This window comes from Mus caroli, chromosome 2, assembly GCF_900094665.2.
Source record: "Mus caroli chromosome 2, CAROLI_EIJ_v1.1, whole genome shotgun sequence".
NCBI lineage: Eukaryota > Metazoa > Chordata > Mammalia > Rodentia > Muridae > Mus > Mus caroli.
In genome coordinates this window covers 93873961-93884104 of record NC_034571.1, presented here as the reverse complement: position 1 = coordinate 93884104, position 10144 = coordinate 93873961, and the positions used below count along the sequence as shown (strand labels likewise).

Genomic DNA, 10144 nt, shown 5'->3' with positions numbered 1-10144 from the left:
CCCTCTCCCTCTCCTCCTCCTCTCTATGTATTCACATATGCAGGTGTATTTGCAAGTGTTCATCTAGGTGTGTGTGTGTGTGTGTATGTGATGGCCTAAGGTCAACTTAGTTGCTAATTCTCAGTTGCTTTCTACATTGACTTTTGATATAGCCTCTCTCATTGAGTCAGGTTATCTGAGTAGGCGAGGCTGGCTGGTAGTGAGCTCCCAATAGCCACCTGTCACTATCACTCCAGTACTGGGATTGCACAATTACATCACTACAACTTGGATTGGGTAGGTTCTCTGGATTGAATGAACTCTGGTTTAGTCACTACTCAATCTTCACAACCCCCATTTGAATTAACTTTTTTTTGACTGTCCTAAATTGTTAATTTGGTATGAATTTTACAAATAGTATGTGTATTAACTGTGAAGCTGCAGAGTATTGTATCTTCTTCAGGGGAAAGCCACAAATAGAGTGGCAGAACTTGTGGCCCTTTCTAAGACCATGGTCCCTGCAGCCTGCAAATGCCAGCCCACACATCTCTCTGTGCTTGTGGACTGGTTTGATGTTAGAATTTCTTCTGAGAGCTTTATGGGATAGATCAAGGAGAATAAGCTCAAAGATGTACATGTGGAATCTTCACAAACCCAGTACAAATTCAAAACTCTCAAAGCCCCAAAATGGAGTCCAGCTCTCTCCTCAGCAACAGACTGAAGGCTTCAGGTAAATTTTAGCTGTTTAACATCATGGTGGACAGGTTTGCCATAATTTGCACCCTTAGCAACCCAGAGTTTGCAACCACCACGGCAGACACAAAAACTGCAAATGACATAAACTTGCTTATCCTGTTTATGCTTTATCAGACTGGGTGGGGCAGGGATCCCTGTGCAGGGCAGAGAGCTGGCGGTATTCCCAGCAGCATACCCTCAGAAAAAAAAAGTCCATCACAATGGACTGCTTCTTCCTTCATAGCTCCTTGGATGTATTTGTATGCAACCATCTTCGCTCACCTAATGGCTACTACCAGAGAAAAGAAAGAAGCCTCTTGAATTAATTCTTAAGGGAGGACACAATGACACACATACACACACACACACACACACACACACATATATATATATATATATATATATATATATATATATATATTCCATCTAAATAGTAATCTTATGATGTTCCAAGCATTTTAGGATATTATGTCCCCACCAGAGGCAGGTTTTGGTCTCATTCTTTTGAGCACCATGGAAACCCTGCAATTTCAGGTCATGGTTTGATCAGTGACCAATCATAAGAAAGAAGGTTCAATAGGGCCCGTAATGAAGGACCTAGACAAAGTACCCAAGGAGCTAAAGGGGTCTGCAACCGTATAGGAGGAACAATGATATGAACTAACCAGTACCCCCCTCCCCAGAACTGTGTCTCTAGTTGCATATGTAGCAGAGGATGGCCTAGTCAGTCATGGGAGGAGAGACCCTCTGTATTGTGAAGATCATATGCACCAGGACAGAGGAATGCCATGGCCAGGAAGCAGGAGTGGGTGGGTTGGGGAGCAGGTCGGGGGAAAGGTACAGGGGCTTTGGGGATAGCATTTAAAATGTAAATGAAGAAAAAAAAACTAATAAAAATGTTTTCTAAAAAAGAAAAAAAAAAGAAAAAAAGAAAAAAAAAGAAAGATGGTTTATCCTCCATGATTTTAGCACACAATATGGGAATATTTTGAATAATGCTTAAGATCAAGGACAGACAGGAATGCTCACTACTTAATCACACTTGCTGCTTTTCCAGAGGACCTGAGTTTTCATACTTAACACCTGGTTTGACAGCTCACAACTTCTTGAAATTGTAGCTAAGAGAATCCCATGGCATCTTCTGTCTTCTGTAGGTATACATCCACAGGGGGCAGACATACAAACTTACAACCTGAAATAAACAGATTTTAACTAATTAGAACATAGAGTACTGGCTGGTTTTGTTGTCAACTTGAAATAGCTGGAGTTATCACAGAGAAAGGAGGTTCAGGTGAAGAAATGCCTCCATGATAGCCAGCTGTAAGGCATTTTTTCAATTAGAGATCAAGGGAGGAGGGCCCATTGTGAGTGGTGCCATCCCTGGGCTGGTAGTCTTGGCTACTATAAGAAAGCAATCAAGGCAGTAACATCCCTCCATGGTCTCTGCATCAGCTCCTGCTTCCTGAAATGAGTTCCAGCCCTGATTTCCTTTGGTGATGAATGGCAAAGTGCAAGTGTAAGCTGAATAAACCCTTTCTTCCCCAACTTGCTTTTGGGTCATGATATTTGTGGAGGAATAGAAACCCTGACTAAGACACATAGCCATAAATAAACAATTTTGAGAGTCTTATAAAGACATTAGGGAGGGACTTTGTAGATGTATTCCTTGGTACTGTGCTTCACAACAATGCATTTTGATTATTTGTGTTTTTCTTTAATTGATTTCAATCTATTACAAAGAACAGTATCCTTGATGACAGGTGATGGCTACACTTATATGTGGATAAGGAAAAATATTATTAGTAGTACCAGACGTGGTTTCCCTCAGGGAGCAGGGATTAAGTTCAATTAGAGAGCTTTTGGATATTGTCAAAGTATGCATGCCACTAAGGCACCTTTAATGTTACTGTGACATGTTAACGTTGTTGTGATTCATAGCCATCATAGTTGGATAAGACTCTTGTTTGTTTAACTCCTTTGGAAGCTTTAACGGTTTTCTCCGGGACGGTGAAAGTTAGTTCTTAGGAAGGAGGTTATAAGGTCAATCCCAACTCAAGGCTTTTGTATCTTGCATCTGAAGTGCATGGAGTCGTCAATATTATGGATTTATCTTTCACCTCTGAGGAGCAACCAAGGACAACACCAATAGACTATTATAAGAGTTCTTTTGGACAACTTGATGAAGGGCTTCTCATGATTAATGTTGGAGATCTTTTTATTGTTATTTGTATCCTCTCAGGGAACATTGCAGAAGAAGGAACAACAAGACTGTAAAAGCGAGAGGATCATGGAGTTTAGTGTAAAATTGTATCATCTGGTAACATCAGAATATACACTCATAAAATCTCACCAGTATTAATTGTTAAGCATGAGGTGAGCCATGGCTACAATAATAGATTTGCTGATCCAGAGAGAGGAAATTCTACCAACCTTAAACCGTACATATAGAATTTCAGAAAAGTATGCCAATTGGGTAGTCAATACCAGAAGATCATCCATGAAAAAAACTATTCAGGTTGTATTTAGAAATATATATATATATATATATTATATATATATATATATAAGTATATTTATATAAATAAATGTATTTATATGTATATATGTATATATATATATATATATATATATATAATTGAATGGGAGAAATGGGGGTTTGTGAGAGGGTGTGGAGGGACAAAAGAGAAACAGGAAAGAATCTAATTATAGCATACAATAATAAAAGTAAAAGTTTAAAAAATAAGAATTAGTTTTTGTGTCTGGAGACGAAAAAATTAGTGTTCAAAACTGTGTAGTAGAGAATCATAGACTCAGTACTCAATGATCTCAGACATTTGTTCCCTTACAATCAGGAAAACTGAGATAATAGATGTGCTATGACACACAGTAGTGAAGGATTATGGTATCAAACATCTAGAAAATATATCAAGAATGTGATAAAAGAAATTATGTATCTAATACATAGGCACAACTGCTTGCTCTGAGGGTTATTCTTGCACTATTTCTGTACTTAAAAATATAGAAAACATTACACAGTACAAAATTAAGAGCAGAATTACTTATTTCATATATATATATATGAAATATATATATATATATATATATATAATATTTATTGTATGGTGACTTTTCAATAAGAACTAGTGTTACTGTTACCAATATTGATGCAAAACATTCAAGATAAAAAATTATAAATGTAGTACACAGCATCGACATCCACATTCTACTATGTGTGGTATTACACAGATTCTATTACATATGATGCAAAAAACATATCTGAAGAACTCACTGGATATTCTACTTTGAAAGGTTCTGGCCTAAGGCAAATATGCAGATCTTCTGCTTCTCTGTGAATTTAGTACAGAGAAGTGTTCATCCTAAATTTTGTGTTCAGCTCTTGACCATGAGGAACATTCAAGCTTTGATAGCCATCTTCTTTCAGAAGACCCAGAGTGAATCAATAAGCACTGCCATTATTTGACAATGCCCTGAAGCAAATGGACTAGAAGGCACCGGAGAGGTATTGACAGAAGTGAAACAAAATTACCAGTGTTTACTAATGGTATGTTCAAATGTTTGGATATCAAAATTGACTGAAAGAGAAACCAAACAACTTTAAAAAGCAGCTGGTAAAAAAAAACATAATGTGAACATCAGAACTTCTGTTTTATAAAGGGGAACAATGAATTAGGAGGAAAATATGCACCAAGAGATCCATTGTAAGAAAAACAAATACATAAATTCACCAGGGATACTCAGTGAATTCACAATATCTACATGAGAAAAATATTCAAATGCTGCTGAAAAATTCAGGAGCATACTAAACAAATGTAGAAATATGCTTGTTCTTGGAAAATTCAATACTCTTAAGACAACAATATTCCCTAAACTGCTATTTAATTGTATTGAGAACATACTTGAATGCCTAATAGAGAGTTTAAGTATTTAAAATGTGGCAAATATACTTACATCAAATTTGTATGTGTTAGCATAAAATGATAAGAACTTTTAGAGAAAGAAAAGGGGTGTTATTCCTTCTTCTAGAACTAAAATATCCAATGTAGCTGTAACAACTTAGACAATGTTATACTAAGCATGAACAGACAACATAGTAAGATACATTATGTATTTCAAAAATGTATCTGGAGAATAATATTACATTTAAATATACAATTCTTGGTCAATAAAAGTATGCCCCAATTCTCTTCCATACTATGAATTACTTGTGTTTTCCCCATACAAACACTGGTTTGCAAAATCCTGTATCTCTCACACAACAGTATTGGTATTACAAGTGGGTTTGTTCAAACAAATCTAGGACTTCACTCTCCAGAATGAAGCAAAAACTGAATAAATGAATGATTCAAGGACAGCACTCTGTGTGGTTGAATAAACTCTTCAGATAACTTTGATGCATGATGAAGTTTGTCATCTACTAGCTGCAGTATGGTTTCAGCTTCTTGTGTTCCTAAAAGGAAAGCATAGTTCATGGAAGATATAGCTGTTGGAGTGCATTGAATGCCAACCTTTCAAATTTTCCATCTCATACCTACTCACATTGGTATGATTCAGGATGTTTTTTTTTTCCTTCTATACACATTGGTAATCTTTTTGTTTAATTTACTTGTTAATTCACGTTGCTTCCCACTCACTGACATGCATCACTCCCTCCAACAATTCTTACCCACATTAACCCTTTCCCTTATCTTCTAAGAGTGTTGAGGCAAATCTGGCTCTCCCCCAACCCTGGCATATCCTCTTCCACTGAACCCAGATAAGGCAGCCCAACTAGAAAAATATATCCCATTGACAGGCACTAGCTTTTGGGATAGCCCCCACTCCAGTTATTAAGAATCCGCATGGACCAGGTTGTACATCTACTACATATGTTGGAGGAGGTCTAGGTCCAGCTCATGTATGTGTTTTGGTTGGTAGTTCAGATTCTGGGAGCTCCAAGTAACCAGGAGAGTTGTCTCTGTTGGTCTTTGTGTGGAGTTCTTATTTCCTTAGGAGTCCACACAACTTTCTTCTGCTTTTCCATAAGAGTCCCCAAGCTCCATCCAGTGTTTGGCTGTGGTTGTCTGCATGCATCTGCTCAGCTACTTGGTGTGCCCTCTCAGAGGACAGTCATGCTAAGCTCCAATCTGCAAGCAGAACAGATTATCATTGATAATGTCAGGGATTGGTGCTTGCCCATAGGATGTGTTTCTCACTGGGATGGTTATAATTGGACATTCTCTTAGTCTCTCCTCCATCCCCTGTCCCTGGAAATTTTGTAGACCGCATAAATTTTGAGTCAAAAGTGTTGTGGGTGGTTTGATGTGCCTATGGGTCCAGTGGGGTTCTGGCCAGGTTACAGGAGGTGACCTCTTCAGGTTCTGTATCCCATATGCTAAGAGAGCTAAGAACACACCATTGATTCCTGGGTTCCTCCCTTATCCCAGGTCTCTGTCACCTCCTAGAGATGCCCCTCAAAATCTCCACTCCTGTCTGTTGCAAATTTCCATTCATTCTCATGACCATCTTTCCTTTTTCTCCCCATACCTAATCCTGAACCACCCAACTCATTCCCCATCCTCATTCCCTCCCATTTAGTTTCCTCTTCTGCCTCTTATGACTGTTTTATTCACTTATTCACCGTTCTAAGTGAGATTCAAACATCCTTGCTTGTTTAGCTTCTTTGGATCTGATAAGGGTTCTCCTGTCTTTTATGGCTAATATATAGTTGTTTTTTTGTTTGTTTGTTTGTTTTGTTTGTTTGTTTTGTTTGTTTGTTTGTTACCATGTGTGTCCTTTTGGGTCTGAGTTACCTCACTCAGGATGATATTATCAAGTTCCATCCAATTGCTTGCAAAATTTATGATGCCTTTGTTTTTAATAGCGGATAGTACTACATTGTGTAGATGTACATTTTCTTTATCCATTCTTCAGTTGAGGAACATCTAGGTTGTTTCCAGTTTCTGTCGATTATAAGAAAATCTGCTATGAACATAGTTAAGCAAGTGTCTTTGGGGGATTGGGGAGCAGCTTTTAGGTATATATGCAGGAAGGGTATAACTGGTTCTTGAGGTAGAACTATTCCCAGTTTTCTGAGAAACCACAAAACTTATTTCCAAAGTGGTTTTACATGTTTGCACTCACAATGGAGGAATGTTCCCACATCCTCTACACAGAAGTTTGTACATTTATATTCTCAGTAATTGGGAAGGTCAAACTGAGAGTTTAAGACTATCCTAGAGAAAAAAAAGAGAGAGAGAGAAATGAAAAGAAAAGAAAAAAGAAAGCCAGGCGGTGGTGGCACACTCCTTTAATCCCAGCACTTGGGAGGCAGAGGCAGGGAGATTTCTGAGTTCAAGGCCAGGCTGGTCTACAAAGTGAGTTCCAGGACAGCCAGGGCTATACAGAGAAACCCTGTCTAGAAAAGAAAAAGAAAAAAAAGATACAGGTAAAGTCATATTTTTCACTATCTTCATAAAAGATTAAATGATAACCTTCATTAATTAGCCTGGTGGAATATGTTAAGTTGGAATATATATATATATATATATATATATATATATACTTTATAAGCAATGTTTGATATGTTTTATAATCAGAAAATATAATAGAGAAGTATCCTTCATTTGGGAGCAATTAAATTGAATTGAAATTTATTTAAAAACTCAGTTATCAAGTGTAATTATTTAAACGCTGAAAACACCAGTTTACAATGCCTAGAGAAGTGGCCATTGCTCTACAGTATGTATTGTTCTTAGAGAATTGCCACGTTTGGATGGACTACTTTAGCTTCAGGGGTTCTGGTGCCCTTTTCTGGATTTTAGGGGCACCTACCTACTTTCACATACAAATACTTTCTAAGACCCCTCATTAGAGACATACTGTCAAACAGACAGACAGGGACAGAGAGACACACAGGGAGAATTAAAAGTTAAAATCGGTATTAAAAACTTCCCATTTACAAAAACGATAAAACCATTTATACCTAGATGGCAAACAAGTGTCTTAGGAAGAGTTTCCATTGCTGTAAAGAGACACCATCACCAAGACAACTCTTATAAAGGAGAACATTTAATTGGGGCTGTCTTAAAGGTTCAGAGGTTCAGTCCATTATCATCAAGGCAGGAAGCATGGCAGCATCCAGGCAGGCATAGCACTGGAGGAGCTCAGAGTTCTACATCTTGTTCTAAATGCAAACACAGAAGAGTCCTGTCTCTTCCAGTCAGCTAGAAGAAAGGTCTCAAAGCTCACCCCCACAGTGAAACACTTCTTCCAACAAGGCAATACCAACTCAAACAAAGTCACATCTAATAGTGTCACTCTCTGGGCCAAACATATTCAAACTACAGCAAATAAAAACGTCATGGCCATAATACTGCTTACATGTATTATATGTTCTCCTTTCTACTTTCTCCAGTACTTACCTATCTGTACTTACTAAAAGTAAAGTATGTACAAGTATACTCACTAAAATATTCAGAAGATTTCAACCTTTCTCTGCCTTACATCCATTGGTGATGAACTTCTCTTTCTCATCTACATAGTTTACAATTTCACTCAGTTTGGAAGAAAAGGAACTCATAAGGATATTGGAGCTACCTTGTCCCATAGAATTCATGCATCCAGCTCTGAATCATAATTAAGAGGCTTCTGGTGGGCAAAGTTCAGAATTTGACACCAGGTAAATCTTCTCATTCTGTGTTTTCTCTGTCATCCTAGCAGCATGCCAGACAACTTCAGGGTGGCTCTCCAGAAATATATACATGCTCTACAAATTGAAGTTACATTAATTTGTTTGATATATTTGACATTAAAAAGCCTGTGGAGTTTGAAATCAATTTGCATTATCACAAGAATGTTCTATATTTTATGTCAGGAAAGAAAAGCCAGAGCTGTTAGATTCTTTAAAAATACCTCCTAATGATCAAAATTTCAGTGGTTATGAAAAGGGTGTTAAATATTTTATCACCTTTCTGTTTGAGCAAAATTTTTTCTTGATGGAAACTTTCAAGATTTAGAAGAAATAGTCATTAAAATTTTTGATTAGGAAACTTGTGAGAACATTTGAAGAGGGAAAACACAAAAAAAAATATGTGTTCAAAAATACATTCTAATCTCTTATTAACATATATTCTTTAACTTCTATAAAATGTATTTTAAAAGTTGGTTTTAACTTTTCACAATTTCAATCTAATAGTTAACTGACATGGCTATATGACTTCTTACAAATCCCATAAAAAGCTCAAATTTTATATCATTTTGACATATTAACAGCTTCTCTATATTATTTTGGTGGGTATGTTTTATGTAGTTAGCAGAGGAGGACTAAACACTCATGAAATTAAGAACACTGAATAGATATTTTATTGGTGGTTGAGGATATGGTTTGCCTATAGGCAATTAAGATTTACCTACTGCAATTATTTCTAAGTATATTCACAATACTACAATGCTAGTTCTTTATTGCCAGTTAGCATATTACCATAAACACCTAAAATCAAACACATCTATTGTCTTGTACCTAACTTAGCTTAGTTCTTGGCTCAGATTTTTAAAATAGTGCATTGTCATCTGAGCAAGCTTGCAATTATCCCCTCTTTTGGACACATCTTTGTTAACTATTGTACCGGCTGGTTTTATGTGTCAACATGATACAAGCTGGAGTTATCACCGAGAAAGGAGCTTCAGCTGGGGAATGCCTCCATGAGATCCAGCTGTGGGACATTTTTCTCAATTAGTGATCAAGGCGGGAGGGCCTCTTGTGGGTGGTGCCATTCCTGGGCTGGTAGTCTTGGGTTCTATAAGAGAGCAGGCTGAGCAAACCAGAGGAAGCAAGCCAGTAAAGAACATCCCTCCATGGCCTCTGCATCAGCTCCTGCTTCCTGACCTGCTTGAGTTCCAGTCCTGAATTCCTTTGGTGATAAATAGCAAGGTGGAAGTGTAAGCTGAATAAACCCTTTCCTCCCCAACTGCTTCTTGGTCATGATGTTTTTCCAGGAATAGAAACCCTGACTAAGACAACTATTTTAGTCAGTTTTCTATTTATGCCAAAATATCCAACACACACATCTTATAGGGAAAGTGTTTCTTTTTACCTATATTGGTTTTTTTAATTTTCATCCCTTTTATGCCAACAACAAGACAGAATATTATAGCAGGATATATGCTATAGCAACATAGCACATGTTCACAGGTTTAGAAAGCAGAAAGAGAAAGAATAGGACTAGTGTCCAATATCCTTAGGATACTGGACTTAGGATATTTCCTAGGACTTGCCCTAGGAAACCTCTTCTACTTTCACTAGTTTCTAGAACCTACTGAAGGTTTTGCCTCGTTGGCTGAAGCCTAAATATTTCAAATTTGGACAAGAAACTTAAAATCCAAACCATAACACCAAACTTTCTAGTGTGAGTATGACTGGTGAGGTATTGAT

General features: G+C 37.3%; 1 pseudogene; it reads right to left on the bottom strand.

Annotated features, from left to right (window-relative positions):
• Positions 1-370: 370 nt before the first annotated feature.
• Positions 371-986, bottom strand: LOC110306726 (annotated as a pseudogene).
• Positions 987-10144: the final 9158 nt, after the last annotated feature.